At 34.6% G+C, this 23,203-nt stretch overlaps 1 protein-coding gene across 7 annotated transcripts in view; it reads right to left on the bottom strand.

Moving 5' to 3' along the window:
• The window catches only part of PCDH9 (protocadherin 9), a 670,991-nt gene that overhangs the window by 176,571 nt on the left and 471,217 nt on the right, over positions 1-23,203 (bottom strand). For 3 of the 7 annotated variants that reach the window (XM_030286790.4, XM_072937257.1, XM_032751405.3), the window contains one exon: positions 1-23,203. This exon is cut by the window's left edge and continues 40,732 nt beyond it; it is cut by the window's right edge and continues 35,801 nt beyond it. The exons of the other annotated variants lie outside the window; for them this stretch is intronic. The gene's annotated coding sequence lies outside the window, so the exon portion shown is untranslated. 7 annotated transcript variants of the gene reach the window in all.

Below are 23,203 nucleotides of genomic sequence, written 5' to 3'. Positions count from 1 at the left end.
TAATCTTCTTTCCTTTTTATCATAATTTTTCTGCCTGACAAAAGGCACTGATAGGGTTTATACAGACACAAGCAATGTCTGCTCACACTCATTAGACTTATCCTACTTGTCTAGGTAAGAGACAAAGGTGTACTTAAATAAAGCTTTCCATCCCAATGACACGTGAGTAGAAATGCAGATATTCTACTCCACATGGTTTTCATTAATTTAGCCCACTTTTATGTGCTTACATTCCTATCTACCTTCAAAGAGATAGAATAGAAAAAGACAGAGGCAAGCAGTTATAGAAATTCACATCCATTTTAATGCTCCACTACTGCTAGCACTTTATTGTCTTGAAGATGCTCATATTTTCATAGCAGTCATTTCAGTTCACAAGAAGAACTGTTTGTTCTTTCAGTCCCCCAGTACAGCTCATCTCTGTGTGTTCTATTTGATTTAGAAAAGCCAAAAACATGTGACAGCAGGACTTCTTATCAAATAAGGCCAGTAGTTTAAAGCAGCTTTAATAGCTTAAAAAACTGAAAAAAGGAAATCCTATCATCCTTCAAAACCCCTATAGGTTTTGAAAAGTGCTGGAAACAAGAGCAACTTGCAGTGAGCAGGTGCTAGGCATGTGACAGAGGGGTTCATAGAATAACAGAAAATAATAAAACTTTCTAGCTAATGATTTAAAATATAGCTTCTCCTACATCATTATACACAATGGTTAAAACATGTCACAATTTGACCTTGCAAGTAGAGTCATCCAGAACTGTAAACTTACAGAATGAGGTCCTTGACACTGTTTTATTATTATCATCATCATCATCATCATCATCATCATCATCATCATCATCATCATCATCATCATCAATCATCTCTTTACCACTCCCACAAGCTCACTGGTTTTTAGCACTTCACTGCCTCAAAACACAGCCATGCATTGGCATCACCCAGCACTACAAGCACTGAGCACCTTGCTTTCAGTCTCCATTTAACACAACGTCCTTAAATGCTCCAAAAGTTGACAGAGGAATCTGTGTCCAAAGAACTCCACTCCCTGTGAACACAGCACAATATCTTACTGGAAACACAAAAGGAAGGAGAAAGGTTTTCTTTTCTCCCTGTACTTCTCTTTCTGCTAATGCTGGCCTATTGACTCAGCACCTATTGTGGTCCTGCTGAGAGGGTTTGTAACTTACTTACCACAACTCACTGAGTAAGTAGCTTTTTTATTAGTGAGTTTTACAGATGATACAAAGATTAATGGAGTAATAAACACTAAGGACACAATAATTTTACAGAATTGAAAAAGTTGTATTTTAATAGAGCAAGTAAAAGCTAATATACAATTAACATTGTACTTATAAATTAGGTGCCTAGGAAAGCAGTGGCTTAGAAAAAGGATTGTGAGGGCCCTGAGGGTATTCACAGGATTCACTGTGCCCAAACCACCAAGGACCTCCCTGCACCCTGTCCAGGACCCCAGGTCAGTCATCTGTGGCCATCAAACTCTGCTCCATCAACTTCAGAGTGGGATGAATGCTGCCAGACTCTGCCCTGAAGGACCCCATGCAGAGCTCCAACTGCTCCATGTCCAGGGAGCTGGAGTTTGGTACCTCAACAAGTATTTGTTAAATTACGCAAATAATTGCTCTCAGTGCTATGAGCTGATAAAATATTTTAAACTTTACAGAGTTGGCACTGGTTGAAATGATAAAAACTCAGCCAGTCAGGCACACTTCAGTAAATAGCAAGAAAAAACAGGAACAAGGTCAGCGCTTATCTATGCAAATACTGAGTGTGTGATGGCCACTATTTGTGAGTACTTGGACATCCAGAGTGAGAGGTCAGACAGCAATAAGCATCAGTCTTCCAGTCTGAAAAATAGCATCAACTGACTTGAAACTGAATTTGACAAATTCAGCCATGGAAGTTACTTTTCCACCTGTGCGGATGACTAGTGTCTGGATGACAGGATCATGCTAAGGACTTGCACCACATCCCTTATATGTTGACACCATAACTCACCATTAGTACTTAAACATTCTTGTCTTTTTTAAGACTATCTTTCAGACCAGAAAGTATATACCTCTTTCAGACCAGAGGTATGAAAATATTTATATATTCACCCAAAGTAACAGTTCAATCCCTGGTTTTCTGGTGGATGACTGGGATGTTTTGACTTTCCTCATACACATCAGGTGGTTGCTCATACAATTGGCAATTTATTCGCACTGCCTGAAAAAATGGGCACCTATAAGTCACTCAGATAAAGCAGTAAGTACTCTAAAACAATGAAAGGGGATGCTCTGAGCATATTTTTTCTTTTCGTATACAAAATGATATGCAGATCTTTTAATCTGTTTTAGCTTTGTCATGCATATCTGTGTTTAACTCTGCTGGTGTTGTGCTTTTGCAGTCTTTCTGTAATGGGCTGAGACATAGCCTCATGTTTCTGTCCTTTAAAATAAGAAAATAGGCTTTTCTTTCTGGATTTAAATAACCTATGACTGTTAATATAATGACTTGGGAAAATAACTAAATATAAAAACTAGAAAGCTGGTGAATTCAAAGGTTCAACTGGTGCTAGATCTTCACCTTCCTATATCTGAAGATACATGACAATTTGAAAATAGAGGAAAAAATGAAAAACGAGTTTACACAAGATATAAACCTCACTTCATTGAGTGTATTATGGAGATTGATAATGAGAACCACATTGGCATTATGATTGAATTATATATTGCAATTGCTATATTTTGCTAAGCATAAATTACATTCATGTTGTATTTTCAGCATATTTTGTATCACTCTGCTAAATCAGAAATCCCGTGTAACATCAATTGTCTTCAAATAAGTAAATTGGATATAAACTTTAGCTATTCACACATGCAGCATCTAAAAGAACTTGATCAAAGAGTACTGAACTCTTATGCTTTAGAAGTAATAAATGTAAGTCTCTTCAGGAACCACCTGCAGGTCTCGATACTGAGGCTAAGTCAATTCTAAAGCTGGTGTAAATCAAAGTGACTTTAGTTATGAGTGAAATTATGCTAATTTACATTGGCTGGATATCTGATATGTGAAGTCCACAAGACACGGAACACTAAGCACATACTTCAGTGATTTACAGAATTAGATGATAATGGAATTTATTTATTGTTGAAGTGCCTTCTTGCTTGGAAGAAAAAAAACATCACCACACATAAAAGTATGCTTAGCTGATTTCAGACAGATAGACAAAGGTTCCTGGAGAGACTGAGCTGAAGATAAATATCTGAATGGCAAATGACATAAGCAAGAGGATATAGTAGAAGGTTTATGGCCACAGGTGCTTGGCAATGAAAATTCAGAAGTTTGGTTTGTTTGGGATTCTTTTTCTGGTAACTGAAAGTAGCTAACCTCTTCTGCTAGCTCCCTAGAACTTTTTTTTTTTTCCTTGAAAATAGCAGCCCTTCAAAAGGTGGCACTGATTGCAGTAAAGGACAACTTTATCACAGTTTCTTTAAATGTATGTTACCCTGGAAAGGCAGAAGTCTAGTTAAACCATGTTCATGATTCATATCTTTTTCTGCAGCAGTGAAGTGTTCTGTGAGCTTAGAATAGAAATTTCACTGACAGTGTGAAAGCCTATGAAAATGTGACAGGGCATAATCTCCCTTACAGGGATCTACAACTCTAAGAGAAACACATTTCTCCTTCTAGAACTAAGCAGAATCAAAGAACTGAATAAATGTAAAAATGAACATAAAAACTGATGGTTAAGCTCCTCCTGCTCAGAGCAGGAGAAAAAAAAGATTGGCAAAAAAAATTCTTAATTTCCCCTAAGATTATTAAAAAACATCTGTTAGAGTATCAAAGCACATTTGATATCCTGTGCCAGTTTTGCCAACTTAGACATTTCAGCAAGAAATTCAATTTGACCTGAAATATGTATCAAACTGTCACTTTTATTCTCCCAAATTTAAAGCAACTTATGCTTTTGGAACTCTTGAGGTTATTCCTAAATGTGATCCCACAGAGGACACAACTAAAAGTTGATGTGGACTTGCAGTTCTGAGAGTTATGAAGGAAAAAAAAAAAGAGACAAAAACGGATAAACTCAGATAATCTGCACTATTGTTTCTCTATAAGAGTAATTAACACATATTCCCAAAAGAACTAAGGAAAGATGGAAAGAAACTGAAGATTCCCTTTGGGCAGGATAGTAACAGTAGCAAGCATTAAATATGCAGGCAGCCATTAGGCATGATTAAAGATTAATTCTGTGTCATACAAAGGACTTGAAGTTATTACAGGTCATGACTCTCATCTTTATTTTTTGGCTTACTGTTTTTATTTAATTAGCTTGACTTAATGAATCTTTGGTTATAGATGTCTGGCAACCTAGATTATTGTGCACCATTTATTAAGTTAAAGGCTCAGCTATATAACTTTCTCTTAGCAGGTAGCTTCCACAGTGTCATCAATAAGATTCTGGACAAAACCAGAGGGGGTTCTACATAAGAGCATGATGTTTCAATTTTATTTACCAAAGTCAGCATTAGAATTAGAGGTTGTCCTGGAATTGGTGAGATGTGTAAGCTTATAATGTGGTGATAGTATTTCAGTGCTGCCTATTACATTACTTGCATTGATAAACTTCTCTCAGAGTCAGAAATTATAGTTCTCAAGAGGTGACATGTATTGTACTGGCCATGTCAGGGTATTTCAAGTTTTTGTGTTCTGCTCACTGCCTTTTAACAGAAAATATTAATTTGAACATGGAAGTACTGAGTATGTCAAAAATTAAGAAACTTTTTTAAATCTATAGTTCCCCTAAATTTTTCCATAATAGAGATCTAACTAAGAACTTCAAGTACTTTCCAAATAGAAAGCATTTTCTTTTTCATCTGTTTTTAATAAATCTTTGCATTTTGCATTAAAGGCCTATCTTTTTTTTTTCCCTTTAAAAACAAAAAAGATGACTATTTCCCAAACTTTGCCTAGCAAAGTTAGGAAATTAAATCACATGGATGGCTAAATCTCAGTGAAATGTGTTTTTCCCTCCTGTTCCATATAGAAGGCTATTTAATCAAACAAATAATAATAAAAAAGAGCATCTGTAAGAATGAACGAACAGAGAAAAAAAAAAGGCTTGTGATACAAGGTAGTGGAACAGTAGATTCTCTTTCATCTTCTTTGTCTTCCATACCATAATGAAAAGAAAATTACCCTGTCCTTAAAAGTCTTGAAAACAATAATCAGAACTTCACAAAAACATACATTAAGTGTGTGTGTGTGGGAGGGGGGGAGGGGGAGGGTCCCTTTCTCAATGCACCAGAAAACATCAACTTTCACAAGGTAAACACTAATAAAGCCATGACATCAAGTTTCCTGTGATTTGAGTGCTTTTAAGACACGTCAGGTCCTAGAGAAGAGAACTAAGGTCATTTTGGCTCAGAATAAAATGAAGACAGCTAGGGATTAAATCAGACTTGATGAAATTCACAGAATTTGCATTAGAATAATTTGGAGCACAAATTAGCTGATTTGTACACAAATCTGGTGTACAAATTAGCCAGATATGCTGGTAAACTACTAGGTAACCTGGTGCATAATATGGCGTTTGGAATCTTTAAGGAAAATAGAAATTTATGCAGTTACATGGATTCCTACCAGTTACACACAGAATTTTCTGAAGGATGAAGCTAAGGGACATGAAGAACAGGGAGAAGATGCTACTACTAAGATCAGGAAACTAATTTTTTTTTAATGGAACAAATTATAGTGTTGTATAATGTAAATTACAATGTTGTATAATGAAACAAATTATCTGTGTTACACCCGGTAACATTTTTATTACTTTCAGGCCTAGCAATTTTCTATCAAAAATGCTTATCTTAGCACTTTGGAGAACCCAAATATTTTGCCTATGAAAAGAAAAATTTATTTGCAATTAAATATTGGGAGATGGTTAAAAGAACAAAATGTCCTAGGAAAAAAAAGGGTGGAAATGCATACTTTGGTCTTAGGCCTGCTATGAAATTGGAAGTCTCCATCCACCAACTTCTGGCAGAGATTTGTTTCAGTATTGGGATAGCCACAATAGGACAGATATTCTTGGCCATTGGTCCTTGTAATCATGTTATTAAAAAAAAAACTTATACCCAGAAAGAAATTTAATGATTTAATGGGCTCTTTAAACACTGAGCCCCAAATGCAGTCAAGTCAGCTGCAATTTCTTAACTGTGCATGAAGGATGAAACTATTCCCTTGTTATGAGGACAGTGTCTCTTCAGCACATGCTGACGGCTGGGTAACAGGCAGATAATCTCCTAATTGTTTACCTTCATAGTGACCAGAAAGCTTACAGCAGAATAAGTATGAAAATTAAAATTCAGAGGATACCGAATTCAATGGCAGCTATTAGCAATGCAATTAGAGTGGTTGATTAGAAATGTGCATGAATGTATTTGAGAATCTGAGTTTGTGCCAGACCCTGAACAACAAAGGCCTTTAACAGTCTGAACTATAAAGCTGTCAATACAGTATGTTCTGAAAATATATGAAATGCACATAAGTCTATCTGATGTATCAGATAGAAGAACAATTTAAGGATGATAAATTCTACCTGCTGAACAGTGCAACTTTGGGAACTGACTTTGGCAAAACACTTAAAATAAGAAGAGTTCAAGCAAGCTGCTTTTCATGAAATGGAAAATACTTGCGACATGTACAACTAAATTAATTTTGGGCCATGAATTAGCTTTTTTTCCTAAAGTTTTCACAATCTGAGTCTTAGACATAGTACCTTCTCTTTTCCGCATAGAAGGAAGCAAATATGATTCAAAATTCCGAGAGTAGTACTTTTGTTATTAAGTATTTAAACTGAAGACCAGATCAAGGCAAATCAAAATTGAACCTCCCATACTGTTCTCCTGCCTGGGCTTATACCGATAAATTGTATATATCTACCATCTGCATAAATTCTTCTATCACCTATTTCTCTTAATCAGTAATGTCCTTGGCTTCATTCCCATCTCTTTTTCCCTTCTCAGTTTTGGAAATGAGGACTGTGCATCACTACAGGGAACCTGCATTTAGGTTGGTATTAATAGAGCTTTACTATAAACACATGGTGCACTGAGCAAAAGAGAGAACCAATACTTTGGAATGTGTCCAAGAGTTATTTAGTTCAATATCCTGTCTCGTCAGAGGATGATATAAGAAACCAACAAGAGGCAGATCTAGGGTTATTCAATCTAAAAGAAAGCATACTTTAATCTTTAGATTGAAATTCTCAATGGCTTATAATTTATTAAGCGAAATTAAATATGTTGTCAATGCCACTATTTCTTTTTTAAAAACCTCCTTAATATTTGACCTAAATCATGTCCTGCTTTTTTGAGCTGCATAAACCATTTACATATACATAAATAAAACAACTGTAAACATAAAAGTATTTCTGGATTCCATAACATTTAATTTAAATTTACTGTCTTTTTTTCCTTTTGTCCAGGGCCATGTAGAGTTTGGCATGTGAAAATAAGTGATACATAACATAAATCAGAAAAAAATACTATTAGAATGTTTCTCATTCCTCTTTTGCAGTAGTTTTTTTGTTTCTTTCAACAATTTTTTACAAATTTCATTATTGCATTACACATAGCTGAACATCTTTTTATTCTGTAATATCCTTTAAGATACAGGACAGACAGTATTGCATAGCATTCAAGAAGAGGCGTTTAAAGCATAATGACATCTTTTCTATTCTTTGTTATCCCTTTTCTCATGCATATTAAAAGCTTACCTTTTTCTTTTAATATATCAATATGTTAAGCTGAAATGCTCCTTAAGTTCTGTACCACTAGAAATTACACAAATACAGTTGTGGATTTTTTAAGTTGATATATATTGCTTAAAAGAACAGAAATTATATTATTGATATCAGTTCTAAGCTATCTTGCCCTACAATTTTAATGTATTGTATTATGTTTAATTTACCGTTTGTTTCAGCTACCTTGGTTACCTAATACCCTCCCACCAATTTCTCTTATCTTGAATGAACATCTCTTTGAAGTTAAATAAATAATCTGCAAATATACCTACCTCATCACTCTCCATATTTTCACACTATTAATAAAGATATTTTAAATAAAGGTGAAAAGACCAAATACAAAACCCTAAATCAGACTCATTGATACAGTTTTCCCAAAAAAAAAAAACCACATTATTTTTTACTTTGCATCATTTGTTATTGAATATTTGAACTATGATAATATTTCATTATGCATAATTACTTGTTTTAACAACCCATACTAGAAATAGCAATTGCTGTGTTATAAGAACATCAGCAACATTAAAAAGTGAACCCAATGGACTTTCGCTGAGTTATCAGAACATTCCCTCAGTTATAATCCCATATTGTCGAAGTATTTACAGGTAATGAATGTCTTTCAAATATATGTTAATTCTCTATTTTTTCTCAAAACAATAATGGTCACTTTTTTTTTTTTTTTTCACAATATGATAAAAAACATTCCTCTTTCTGTTTTCTCATTTCACATAATGCTTTTCCTAAGGGAATGGTATGAGGGAATGGGAAAATCAATTGTACATCAAATTGTAGAAAGACTAACACATTCCTCTGGATCACTAAAGTTATCAGGCGGTAAGTGAAAATTATATATAATATGTCAATCAGAATTTTTCAAAATATTACATGACAATTTATTAACTCACAACAATTTTAATCAAACCTGGCATGAAAATTTTGTATCTGTCTTGCTAACAGAACTTTACCAAGCCAAATTTCTAGAAGGATAAAAATAGTGCAACATAAGTAAAAATTTGGTTTCATTGAGAAGAAAAGTCTGCTTAGTCCTGTCATTCTTTTTTCACTTGTGAATTTATTTGAGGTTAATAAAGAAACACCAAAAACAACAAAAAAGTCTCACAAAAGGATGGACTTATTGTTATAGATGGGAAATATTTCAGATTATGTGAAATAGATATAGTGATAATAAGGGCACAAGGAACTGGTTCCCTGGGAGAAAATGTATCTACATAACCGCATAATCTGTGACACATCAAAAATACACATTTGTTTATTTAATAATGAATAAACTCAATTTACTGTATTGCTAATTATAAGGCTCATATATGTATTTTTCAGGGATACTGTGTCATAACTATACTGTGTATAGATAGAAAGCGACTTTAAGAACACAACATTTATGGATTCTTTAATATATTTTTTACTAGTCATTTGTAATATTTTGACTCTCCTTGTTATACTAAGAAAATACACTGTCATATTTTAGAGTTTGATAATGACTGTCTTTGCTATATGTACCACAAATACAAATCAGAAAGGATTTCAGCAATCTTTCCTCTATTCACAGAAACCTATGTACACTTATTTTCTTCTTCTGAAGCCGCAGTATTTTTATAGATTCAATTCTCATATTATGATTAAAAATTAAATAAATCTGATAGCATTTCCAGACTGTGTCTGCTCTCTCTACACTTCGGAATTCTTGGCTAGTCAAAACTACTTAATGAAAATGTTTTGCCTTTGGATTTTCAACAGGGAAAGTCTATAGCACTTGTGCAAAGAAAGTGAAAAAGAAAGAAAAATTTAAAAATAAATACACACCAATACACACATGTATCTGCTTCAGTCTGTTTTGGGGTTTGCATTATCCATGAAGAATGAAACTTTTCTAGTGGTTCATATATGAAACTAATATTGCCTGGACCTGTTTATTCATGAGTACCAGATGAGGATCAAAGCATAAAATTTGAGTTGGTAGCTCACAGGAGGAATCTGTGAGACCAAGGCAAGTGAAAAGATATTACCTATTGATGAGAAAACAGAGGTATTACTCACACTCTGAAACCCCTACTTTATGTTTATACTTGTCCTCGGGTTTTTTAAATGTATCCTAGAGCACACAAATATAGAAATAATACATGAGACTGGAAGGGATTCAGAGGATATTAAAAGAGCTTGCTGATACGACTGACTGCAAGACTGAGGATTTGGCTAAGAGAAATCTCATGAAGTTCAGCAAAGTGCAGAACTATGTACCTGGGACAGAATAAACCCATGTGCTGATACAGACTGGAAAGCAGTTGGCTCAGTACCAGCCAGCTTGAAAATTATTTGGGTGATACAGTGAACAACAGGTCAAGTACGATCAAACTGTGGCAAACAAATGCCACACGGGACTTCATCAGAAAAGCTGTGGTCAGCTGGTAGAGGTAAATTATTATTTTTAACTCAATCCCAGTAAGGCTGCACTTGGAATAAGTGTTCAATTTTGTGTCTCAGTTCAAGGGAAATGCTGGGATACTGTGAAGTATTTAGTGTAAGACAAGCAAGATAGTGAAATACCTGCCTGATGGAGAAATTGACAGCACTGCGTTTTCGCAGTCTGTTGAAAAGCAGGTTAAGAGGAGAATAAGCCTAAAACTCCTTGAACATCTCTAATCATAACTGTAAAACTCTTGGCAATGACAAATTGTAAAACAAGGAGCACCTGCTACAAGCTGTGACTTTTAACATCAACACAGCATTAGGAAAAGCTTTTGTACAGCACTGAATCAGATCACACAGAGAAGTTGCTAAATCTCCATCTTTGGAAGATTTTCAAGAGTCAGCTATGGAAAACCATGGGTAACCTAACGTGGTAACTATTCAAGAGTCCTGCTCTTTGGCTTCAGTAGAGGCTGAACTACATAGCCTCCTGAGAACTCTTCCAATTCATAGTTCTGTAGTGCAGAAAACACAGATGAAAAGATGAACAATATTTCCTACGGATTAGTAGGATTAAATACTAAAATAGATGCTGACACTATCTGGCCATGTAAGCTGCATTTTAAGTAAGGCAGGGACTCTATGTCCTGCACTGCTAAAATAAAAGCCTTTGGCTGGCTTTCTGAGGTACTTTCCTTCAGCCTTACCAATGAATGGGAACAGTTCTCAAGGGATCCTAAACAATAGAATCCTAGGAACAAAATCAGAGTCAATATCAATTTGATCCACAGTTGACATTAATTTTAGTCATTGCATATAAACTAAACTGTTACTTTTTGACAACACAATACATTACTTTCATGGGCAATTTTTAAGATAATTTTTATTGTCCATGTTATTAATACATTATTTGCTTAAGCCTACAATTTTGCTGATGTTACACAAACCAAAAATAAAAGCTCCTATATTAGAAAAAAAGAGAAAGGACCCATTATAAAGTGAAAAGTTTGGATATTGTTACATGATCTGCATTACAGTTTCCAACTATGGTAATACAATGCTTAGACATGAAACAAAAATACAAGGTCATACAACCACATCTAACGCTGAATTTAACACTGTTTTGAAGAAATGGGGCTAGCTGACTTTTGGAGTTTTGAATCCTTTGGACACAAATTATTCTGCTAATTTACTATTACAAATAATATAGCATTATAACAAATAATGGAGACTGTAAATAATTTAAAAGTAGTTCTGAGACTCACAAGCTTTGTTTGTGGCTGAAAAATCAGCCAGTTTTTAAGTACACACACACACACACAAGAAGCCTAGATGATAAAACGTGGGGGAAAAAAAGTCCTTTTTTTTCCCTCCAGAATTAAAATACCTTCACATCACTCAAATGTTAACATAGAAGTCTTTGGATGACTGATATTACATAACAGACACAGCAATGTGTTTTAGGGTGGCAGGGTAAGCTAAGGACACAGCTTTCTTCTGCACTCAAAAGGTTTTGGTACAGGGGGTTTAAGTCAAACACTTAATGGGAGAAAAATGTGGCTTCTACATGTTAATTTGAGATAAGTAAGAGTATACAAACCCATAAATGTGTCCTCGGCACTTATAAAACCCTTTTCTTCTCTTCATGTATAACACTTGCCTTCACATTCCTTTATGTCAAGTCAGGTGCTATAGTGCTACATGATGGATATAATTTAATGTGACAGGTTACAATGTAGCACATTATTTGGAAAATTAGTGAAAAAAATGCAGTTGTTATGAAGTTAATTGTTAAAGATGTTCAGGTTTGTTTGGTTGGTGGTTTTCTTCTGGGATTTTTTTGGGGTTTTTTGTTTGTTTGTTTGTTTTTTGTTGTTGTTTTGGGTTTCTTTTATTTTATATGCATTTTTTTAATTGGTTTTGTTTTGCTATTGTTTTTTTCAACCCTAATAAAAGAAAATAATAAGATGACATTTTTTATTTTTAAAAGCATAATTTATCCTTAAGATAAAAGCTAGGGATTTCTCCACATGCAATAGATGTGTAAAAGGTGTAAACAATTAGAGACAGAATCACTGAGCAGATATTCCCTCTAATGAGCCAGCAAAAGAAAAACTTGTGCATGTTGGAGTGATGGTGCTTTTTCTATTTTTACCATAGCAAAACTCTAACTAGGCTAAAGTATACCTCTGTAATTTCAAAACAAGGAATAAAACCAAATGAAATTTATGTTCAACTATTTTGAATGGATTCAGTTACAGTTCTTGCTGTTTTGATGGCAAAATGTGATAGAATGTTACATTAGTAAAAATATTTTCATAATTAATACATAACTGCATTCTCTGTTGGATAGGTCTAAAATAATAAAACCATGTTTAAACTGTAGTTTTCCAGGTTCTTGGAAGTACTAATTTAGTGTTTACTAACCCAGAAGTAGATGACAACAGACACTGTCATGTCAACTCTATAGAGTTGAAACTCTGTCCATCATTATAAATTTCTATATTTCTATTATTTATATATTCATACATCAAGGGAAGCCTAGGGGAAAAGATTTACTAATTCTCTAATCAATCTTAAGAATACTGCTGTAGGAAGACAACTAGCAATAAGATTGAGAAAATGGTAAGTTATAGTCCCATTCTAACAGAAGTTATACCAGTACAAAAATAATTGGGTGAAATGCAGTTGTTCCTTCCTAGATGGAATGCAGCTGGCATGTACGGAATCTGTTCCATGGTAGCTCCCCAAACAACATATCCTGCATCTTAAGCATGCTGAGAGGAATGACATGGAGAGAGGAGCAGAATGAAGACACCATGGCCAGAGTCAGTAGTAATCCTTGCAGGGATAGGAAGTTGAGAGTACCATGTAGTGGATAAATCTCTTGGCAGCTGTTAACTGAAGTGAGAGGAGAAGATGTCTCCCCATTGAACCTGTGACTGTGGTGAAATTGCCCTCCTTGGATGAACTTGGTTCATTAGAATCTCATTGTAATATTAACACACAGCTCCATCCCAAAGTTACCCACCCCCAAGGTATGACCACCCCCCACTGAGCAAGTGCTCCAAATTTCATTGACTAAATCTTTAAGAGCAAAAAAGATAATTTTACAGCAATCAGTAACAAAAGTGTGTACGACTAGAATCACTGAAGTTCTACCGAAATGTAAAGAAATAGTATAAAAGTGAGTTAGAGATGGAGAGAAGTTAGCAAAGCCTCCATCATAACTTCTGGGATCAGTCAATGGGCTGAACCTTCTACCCCATGGGAATGTCTACTGGTAAGGACTTTACATGCACTAAATTATTATCACAAGCTAGTTTTTGCTGGTGATTTGAACTTATCTCTATATTGCTTTATGTCCCTAAACAACCTTCTGATCCAGCAGCTTGTCCGGTGGAGTCCCCATTATGGGACACTGACAGACTGGTCAGGCACAAGGGTCTCGGCTTTCCTGGGACATTGGCAGACTGATCAAACATAAAGGACTCAAGGCACCCACTCTTTCATCTGACAACTATACTCTTTTAAGACTGTTCTTGTCCCTAGATATCAGTGAAGGTACAAGATATTTTTATTACACCAACCTGGTAAATAAAAAAGTGTGACATCAGACTCGAGCAGCATAACTAAGAAAAAAAAATCTCATAAACTGAACAAAGAGTACTTGAAATAGCAACTGCTAATACACAGAAAAAAAGGAATTGTTCTGTAAACCAATGCAAGTGAAGGGGATAGACATTTTCAAGTGCTATGAAATGCTTCTTTCACATCATAGTTTTACATCAATACAATCCCACTGCTTATTTTTTTAATTATTATTTCTATGATAATTGCAAAAATATTAACAGCTTACTCACTGTGCATCTTATTATAATCTGTCCACTCTATCACAGTTTAGTATCCATTCAAGCATCACAGGAAGTGTATTATAACCATGAATCATAGGTGGCATTTTACAAACATCTTTTGTTACCTTCGATTAACAGCCAAATAATACAACATGTTTAGGTATGCATGTCTCCTTTGGAATTATTTAAATTTCAGGCATCTGGTATGAACTAAAGCTCTAATAATTTGGAAGAGGAAAAAAAAATCAGAAATTATGTACAAAAAACTGGTACCAGTGCTTATCTTGGACTTACTGACTTCCTAAAATTTAGTATTTCATCTAATTTTCAGAGATGACATTTTTCTGAAGCTAAGTTTCTTTAAAAATATACCCAAAACTCATGGGACTGAAAACATATCGTATTTAATTGTATTGGGACTTTTTTGAAGTTCATGCACATACCTTTTTAGGAAAGAACATCTGAATTCTGTGAATGCAATACTTTCAAATGCCTACAAATTTAAAGCTTAACAAAGGAAAAAAAATGTTGCAATTATAGTGTATTTTTAAGTTTTCCAGTAACAAAAAAAACTAGTTATAAAATTTCTGGCTCAATATTTTAAAATCCTAATCACTGTAGTTGACTTTTAAGTATATTTGGAGAGACCTGTTTGAAACAAATAGGGAAGAAATTACACCTGAGCACGAGCCTGACATTTCATAGCAGAATAATCTTCCTTTATATTTTAGGTCGTTCACAAGCTCACTGGAAAGATGTCGAATAATGTAGCAGCATGAATGTTTATATCTCTGTGAAAGACACTCACTACTGACTAACACCCCTGCATTTTCTATTGCGTGATGTCTAATTAAGCCCCATGATGCCTCTCTCAAATCTGACAAAGCAGAGATAATTCTTGACATTTTCAAAAACTTGGCTTATGTTCCCCTGCTTTTTACAGTGACACAAACTGGGGCTTCAAACTGATAATGACATTGCAGCAGTTTCTGGTTTTTTAATCTTTTTCAAACAGTAGTTTACTCAGAAGGAATGGAATCACACAGACCCTTATTTGCCTTTGCAATGTTCAAGCACAGAACCAAGGTTGCCAAAATACAAAATTTTGCCCTTACTTGCCTCAGTTCAACTCCCAGCAAAATCAATTGAAATTATGTTATACTACCCAGGGACCGATTGGGTCCATAGCACACAGAGAGAACTGTCACAGCACATATGAGGTGATAGGTCACGTCACTTCAATTGTCCCTATCTTCTTTCAGCACTAGACAAACATCAAGAGACAAACACAAAGCAATAAAATAGCAACAGTAATACTCAGTGTTCTGATACTGTCCCTGTCACTGCCGCTCCTCCAATCCAGCCATAATGCAGAATTTTCTCTACCACATGTGGTGCCTCACATATACCTTTCTTGGTCAGCAGCAGGAGGCAGGTCAGCACTATTTTGAGGCTGTCTTTAATTTAGGACTCATTTCTTTAAAATGAAAACTGCTTTTTAGATAGAAGAACAAGTACAAGGATGAAAAGGATTCTGTATATGCTTCTGAAATTATGAAAATTAACAGAGAAAAATATGCTTTTCTTTTTTAAAAAAATATTGCATTGTTTACATAACTCAGAGGATATAAATTTCCTCTTCTCTGTCCTAGTAATACCACTGTGTTCTTATTTATTTCACTCTGTTGTGACACTAGCCAAGACTACACAAGACCAGTTTCTCCATTAAAAGGGAAAAAAAAAAAAGAGAACTGATAATGCTTTACACATTTTCTCCACAAATTTCCTATAATTATTAAGATCTGGCTTGCAGATCTTGGGGAGAAAAATAACAAAACTGAAATGAAAGTTTGTCTCAAAATAAAACTATAAAATTGCATTAATATATGACTTAAAAAGTCACAGTTTGCTGTTTAATTTCTCAGTAAAGACTGAGATGAAGGATGAAGGAATTCATCTCTTGGAGTTAAGAATAATGTAAAAATCATTAATATTTTCAACTGTAAATTCCTGAGACCTGGGTACCAATAGCAAAATGTTTTGCCTTTCCACAATTTTCTTCTAGATATTGCTTTAATACAGTTTTACAAGAAACATAATTTGTTCAGACTGTGTCCCAATTCACCCTGCAAACAACAGAAAACAAAAACTAATTATTTTCAACCCCAGCCTCTACCCAGCTATATCTTTGGAAGGTAGACACTAAATTGGTGGAAAATTACATCGTACATTGGATTTCATGCTTATCAGATTTCTCCCCTATCTTTCCTTCTATCTATTTGATTAAATCATTTCACATCTTTTAGAAGTCATAAGTTACAAAGAAAAAAAAAGATTTTGCCATAGAGAGGTTTCATGTGTATAAAGAATATCACCATTAAAGTTGTGGACATAGTCATTTGAGCAGCCAAGCTAAAGAACACACAATAGCCCAACTTACTCCTGAGCAAAAGTAGAGTTTGAACAGGCATAAAAAGTAGAGTTTGAACAGGCATAAATATCTTTCTTCCAACAAAAACTTATAGACTACAAGATAAAGCTATTTGCAATGAGTTTTTTTGCATTGGTTTATTATTTTAACTATTGTGGCATTATGGTTCTAGTAAAATCAGGTGCTGGGTGGCCATGAAGTAAGAAATGGCTCCTGATTTTATTAAGTCTTACAAAATTATCTGACCACCTATAATAAATATAGTTTATTTGGATTCCATTTCAATATGGGTTTTTTACTATTTTTAAGAATCTGTATTTGTGCATTTCCCTTTAAGAGAAGAAAAAATGTAAATAAAAACTCCAAAGGAAAATGTAATAAATTCCTCTATTGAATGCAAATCAATAAGGTGCTGTAGCTTGGTTTTAGTGTTTTCCCCCTACTTTTGTCTTGTGTGCCTAACACTCTCACATTTAAAGAGTCAAAGACATTCCCCACAGGACATACACACTGACACAACAGTGCCTTACATCCTTTTGTAAAGAGACTATGTGTGCCCTTGATATCAGGTAAGTTCAGGCAGCATAACAGCCTGAAATCTTGCCCAGAACAGGGATATTTATTTGCATATATTTGTAGACTGTTCAATTCCCTACTGTAGCGCAAAGAAAACAACTGTTCTTCACATTAGTTCAAACAGACTACAAGAACTACAGACCTGAAAATCACCATTCACTAAGGAAAAAGCGCACAACAAGTTTTATAAATACATTAATGTGGCTTATTCTCCTTTCACCAACAGTAACTGTAAGGGTTTCTGTGTAAATTGATGAATATTGGGAAGGGAGACTGCAGTTTCCTTGAAAAATTTAACAGGAAAATTTGCATGGCAGTGAAAGAGGTGAATCCAGGATTGATGTATTTCTATTTATGTGTTATTCAGATCAAATAATTGGCAGAAAAGATATTATTTATATGAAAGAGATTCAAATGAACTATTTTCTTGAGTCTTTCTTGACTGAATACTAACAATGACTACCTTGATTTGACAGCTTGTCTGTTCTTAGGTAAAGCTGGATGACAATCATCCACAAAAGCATTTGATTAGTTTATCATTACCTGTGTCTATGTTTAGCAGATGTTTTTGAAGTTCTTTACCTCAGTACTCAGTGAGATTTGTCACCATATAATGTGAAGTGTGAAACTCCATTGTTCAAGTTACTTCTAAGTTCTTTTAACATTTTTCAGTAATTTATTTCATAGTGAATGCAAGTTTAGATCATACGTAAAGTATAATATTTGGGTTGATTTTTAAAATAGAAAAAAATCCAGGAATATCTGGCAAAGTAAGTTGCAATAAATGAATATTAGGTAGAGTTGAAGAGAGGAGGTGGAGAAAATAGCAGTAAACCAGTATGTTATGACCTGTCCCTGAAGGAGAGGGTAACTCAGATTCTTGTTACTAGATCCCTTGGGGAGATTAGAGTGAAATGACCCTGGATAATTTGTGTTCAAAAATATTTGCATAAATGTAGGGTTTATTCTAGAACAATTTTTTTGCAATGGAAAAGAGGTATGGGTAATTTCTGTAGAAATATAAAAGAGTAAAAATATAATTTACATAATAATATAAGAAAAAGAAAGAAAGACAGAAAAAGAAAATATAAATAAGTATAGAAAGAAGAAGAGTAAGAAAGTATAAAGTAAATAATAGATGGGAAAAATACAACCACCTCTGAATTCTGTGACAAGAGTTGATTGTTGCAATTTTGCTGTCCATCAGTTGAAGTGATGGTTGCAATCCTGATCTGTCATGAGTGTGGGAAGCCTGTGAAACACTAAGTTCAGTGGGTTAATGCACACTGAGACTCAGGTGAAAATACCCAGATACTTTCCCAGAGTTTTTATAGTGTCTGATAAAATACTGTGAGGCACTTCAGGGGTCTTTGGTCGTTCATGACAGCTGCCTCTCAGGTCAGCCTCTCACATAAAGCCAGCTATGCCCCATCAGAAGGGCTCAGGAAAACCCTGAGGCCTGTGAGTGAATGTCCCAATACCTTTCCCGAGGGGAGTTTTACAACCAAACCAGGTCTCAAAAAGGGAGGAGACTGTATAATAAAAAGCACTATCCTCCCTCACAGAATGAGCTGCTTAATAGTCCCTTTCCTCACCTGGCTCAAAACCCAGATCATGCTAAACAAAGGTTGGATTTTCCTGGTCATCCTCTGGTGCTCATGCCTTCTGCAGCTGGGCTGTTACCGATCATCAGCAAAGCACTCCCTGTGTTTGCAAATGGCCATTTGGTTAAGCCATTAACCATTAACATTTCAGTCTCTCACACCACATTTATAAAAGATCCCTATGTGCATTAGTCATACATTAGTCCCAATGCACTGTAACAACCCAGCAATCATAGCATGTGTTTTGTCATGTTGTATCCTACAACTGAAGGACAATACCATTGTGATAATGAAAATATTGCAGTGTGTCACCATAAAAAGTATGTTTGCGAAAAAGAAATATTAAGCAAGCAGTAGTAATATCTTCAAAAGACAGAATAAGCATTGCTTCACGGATTGAATCAGAAACAACAGCATAGTTTTGGAATAAACTCTTGCAAATCACTATGACTTTTATACAGTAACTTAAAACTCAAGTGTAGCCCCCCCCCAAAGCCACCAATATACTTGGATTTTTGTGCTGTCGGCTTCTACGATGGACAGCTGATGTTTCATTGCCTCTCATTAATGGAAGGCTAACTTGGAAGAAGTTAATTCAAGATGATAGAGCTTTTCATTGAAGATTGACTCTTTCCAATTTTATCTAATTAAAATTTTGGGGCAGGTGAACTAGTTAATCTTGGACATTTGGAAGTGTGTTAAAATACATAGTCAAGTGACTCCCAAAATATCTTTCAAGAAGGAATTCAATTACTTAGTTATTCTGTGAGGTACTGTGTTATGAGGTAACATTCCTTTGTCTAGAAAAGTTAGTTTTCTATCCTAAATAATAAATTTATAGGTTTTAATCTGAATGACAGTTCATTTAGGTTAAGCAAATATACTGTTATTATAAAGCTCCTTTATTTCCTTCAAACAAAATTAGTATTTAGGAGTTTTCATATTAGCACTAGTAATAAATAAAAGACATGCAGGTTCATCCTAATAATAAAAATACACTATTTTTACTAAAGGGAACAATGTACATATATGAACATAAATAGCATGGGTGTACATTCTATTATTAGATTTTTTTATTTACTTGAAAAATATTTATTTACTTGTAAAAAATTATGTGTTGGACCTTATTTTGCTAATCCAAACCACTCAATGCAGACTGGGTGACAATGTAATTAAGTTAGAGAGAAATAGCAGACGAAAAATGTGGAAATAGCAGAAGAAAAATGCCACAGTATCTCTTTGCTTGCTCAACTTCTGCTAGAAAAATCCATTTTAGTAGTTGCTCCTGTTGAGTCCTGGAAACAATTTATTGAGGTTGGAACAAATGTATCGATAGGGAATTAAAATATATTCCTACCAGAGCACTTGAATTAAAATAAAAACCAAATCAAATCATTAAACCTTTCAATGAAAATGCAGTTTATTTTTCAGCAATTGCAAACATTCTAAACAAAGGTAATCCAGATGTAGAAGCCACAGGGACTAGAATCTTCCTTTGGGTCCTCTGCATGGACCATGCAATGTCACCCTCAGACTACTCCTAGTTTCTTCCTTCATTGATTCTTGACCTGTCACAACCACCTGGCAGCCCAGAAGGGTCTCTTGAGTCAGATCAGGCAAAAGGCAGTTGAAACACACTACTTGGACACTACCTCCTGTCTAAATAATGCCCTAAAGCCCTTAACTGCACTTAAGATTTTTACTGAACAACTTTTTTTTTGTTGTTGAAAGAGTCAGAAAATGTCATCATGAGTATTTTCAGTTTGATATACAGAAAAAATGGATTAGCATCCATCAAAGTGAGAAAAAATTTAAGCTTATTATATGCAAGTTCTGTTCTAATTTTAACACAAGTTTTCCTTGAGCTATCCTATATTTGCTTAATTTTTAAATAATTTCTTGATGAGCAATACTCTTAAAATATAAGTGACAAATATGGGTAGATCATCTACAATACCATTTATGCAAATTCCAGTGTATTCTAGGCTCTCTGTGAGGGCACATGGACAGAGAATATAAAATACCTGTACAGGGAAAGAAACATGCACTTTTTAGTCCCTTGCTGTCACTTTGTTATTGCATACAGTGAAGCTGCATAAAAGATATAGCTGTAAGATCAAATTTTTTAATGATTTCTTTCTTAATGAAATTGCTCTCAAGTTTTGTTTGAGGAGAAAGACAGCCACCTTTACATCTGGGTAATTCCCCTTCACCCTAGCCTCCATTTAACTAATTAAATGTTCTTTAGAATTTAAAATTACTGAGTATAACAAAGCTCCTGAGAATCACAAGCAAAGTCAGGAGGACATCTCAAACACAGGAATGGCTAGCGTAGGACAGTCTAGGGAGTACATGATGCTTTCAGTATCATTTTGTACTGTACTTTAGGGCTTTAATAGCCCTTTCAGCAATGTTGCACCAACTGCTAATCGATATCAATTATTTTTCTCACCATAGAAACTAGGTTTAGTTAACCCCCTGAGCGCCTTAGCCTGAAATAAATAGACAATGTATTTTTTTTACATGGATGAAGAAAACATCCACTACAGTGAAATTATTCCTGCAACAAAAGTGCTGCTATGTTCAAATGCTGGATGAACATATAGTCATTCAAAAAATTACTCTGACCCATCAGTTTAAGGGCACATTCCCAGAGCATTAACTTAAATATACAAACCACATATTGTATTGTGCTATCATACACATCCTTGCAAGGAGCAAAGTGGGAAAGACTGCCACCCTTCCATGTCTAACACTGTTTCAGTCAAAGGGTCCTTGCAATGAAATTTTTGTTGAATAAGGAAGAAATCCTAATGAAACTAATTTTAAAAATCTGCTGATTTAATTTGATTTTTTTTAATTAATTGCTTTTTGTTATTTTGTTCAGCTCAAACATGAGTCAAAACAGTATGAGAACAGCTATTTTACTGCCAATTTATGTTATTAAAACATTCTAACTTTGCATGCAGGTCAGGAGAGAATTTATATTGTAAAAACATTTCATCACCAAAACTGGGGGAAAAACCCCAAACAAAACAAAACTCCACACCCTAAAACAACATCTTGTGAAACACTCCCTTATGCATCTACATATTTTATGACAAATAAATATGGTAAATAAATACCTCTTGGGGTATTTTGTTCAGCTTAATACAAGTTTTTTAACCAAACATAAAAATAGATCAGCCAAGATTTTTTTTCTGTAAATAAGCAAGCAGACAGTAGAATTAGTGAACTATTTAGATATATTAAAGCTCTTAAATATTAGTGTTAAAATTATTTCCAAGTAGCTAATATAAAGGCAACATAAAAATAAGAGCATTGGAAGTAAAAAGTACTAGGGAAACAGCTATTTTGTAGCCTTATTGTGCTGCACATTCTCAGCATCCCTGTGCTAATAGAAATCTAGATTCTCCTGAAGTAAATGCAAATTTCTGCTAAGATCCCAATAACATTTTATGTTTGTCTGTCTGTCTATCTTTAAGTATGCATGAAGTGTTTAATTCTTAAACACCTGGAAAGTCCTGCATACATTTATTCAGTACAATACACCATCAAGTAGGAATGAATTAGAACACAAAATAGTTCAATTTGATTGAAGAAAAAAGCAGGGAGTCTTCAAGACAAAGAAGTTGCTCCCATAGCAGTTCACACAAAGGACAATTCTAATAGATCCAAGAGACTGAGAAAAAATAGCCAATAGGCTCCTGCAATGGATCTATCAATAGGGTAAATAATTGGCTTTACATTAATTTGCATTGTTTAAGCTAGCTAAGCTAATACCTCATTTAAATGGTCATTTTAGAACGTGAAGCTGTCTAGAGTCATGCAGAATTATGCAATTGTTCAGAATACAGTAAAATATTCTGTCACTCTCAGCCCCCATATGGACATATCTGAAATATTTTTTTTCAAACCAGTTGAACCAAAAAGCAGAGGAACAGAGGTTCTAATAAGCCATTGCCCTCTGGAGCTGCCATAGTTCTCTGCATAAACTTGATAAACTGTTTCCTTCATTAATCTTTGTTTGCTTTTACAACAAACGGGCCCACATCATTACCACATCATATCCTCTTACTCCTTGAAGGCTATAAGCTGTTGCAATGAGGTCTATTCCAAAACCATGTGATACTTTGATCCAGGCATTCTAGAAAGGTTTTCCTAAGGAGCACAAATTTTTCGTATGGTAGAAGGGATATGATCTGTACTAGCTTGACTGGAATGCTTTGCCAAAATAGACAATTAGGGACTGATGACAAGAAGAGGTGAATCTTGAGTTAGCAAAACTTCCTAAGGCTTTTTATTTTCTTAATATTTTAATTTCTCCACTGATTTTTCCAGGTTGTACTAGAAGGAACACAGAACAAAGGTTTTGGAATATTAATGGATTTTTGAAGTACAGAAAAAAATAATGCTAAATAGAGGATGGAATTTTCTTTCATTAGTTGTTCAGTGCACTGCAACCAGACCCAGTAACATAAAGCATAATTCCTTAGAAGAAAAAGCAAAA

Source organism: Taeniopygia guttata, chromosome 1 (genome assembly GCF_048771995.1).
Source record: "Taeniopygia guttata chromosome 1, bTaeGut7.mat, whole genome shotgun sequence".
Classification (NCBI taxonomy): domain Eukaryota; kingdom Metazoa; phylum Chordata; class Aves; order Passeriformes; family Estrildidae; genus Taeniopygia; species Taeniopygia guttata.
This window is presented reverse-complemented; position numbering and strand designations above follow the sequence as displayed.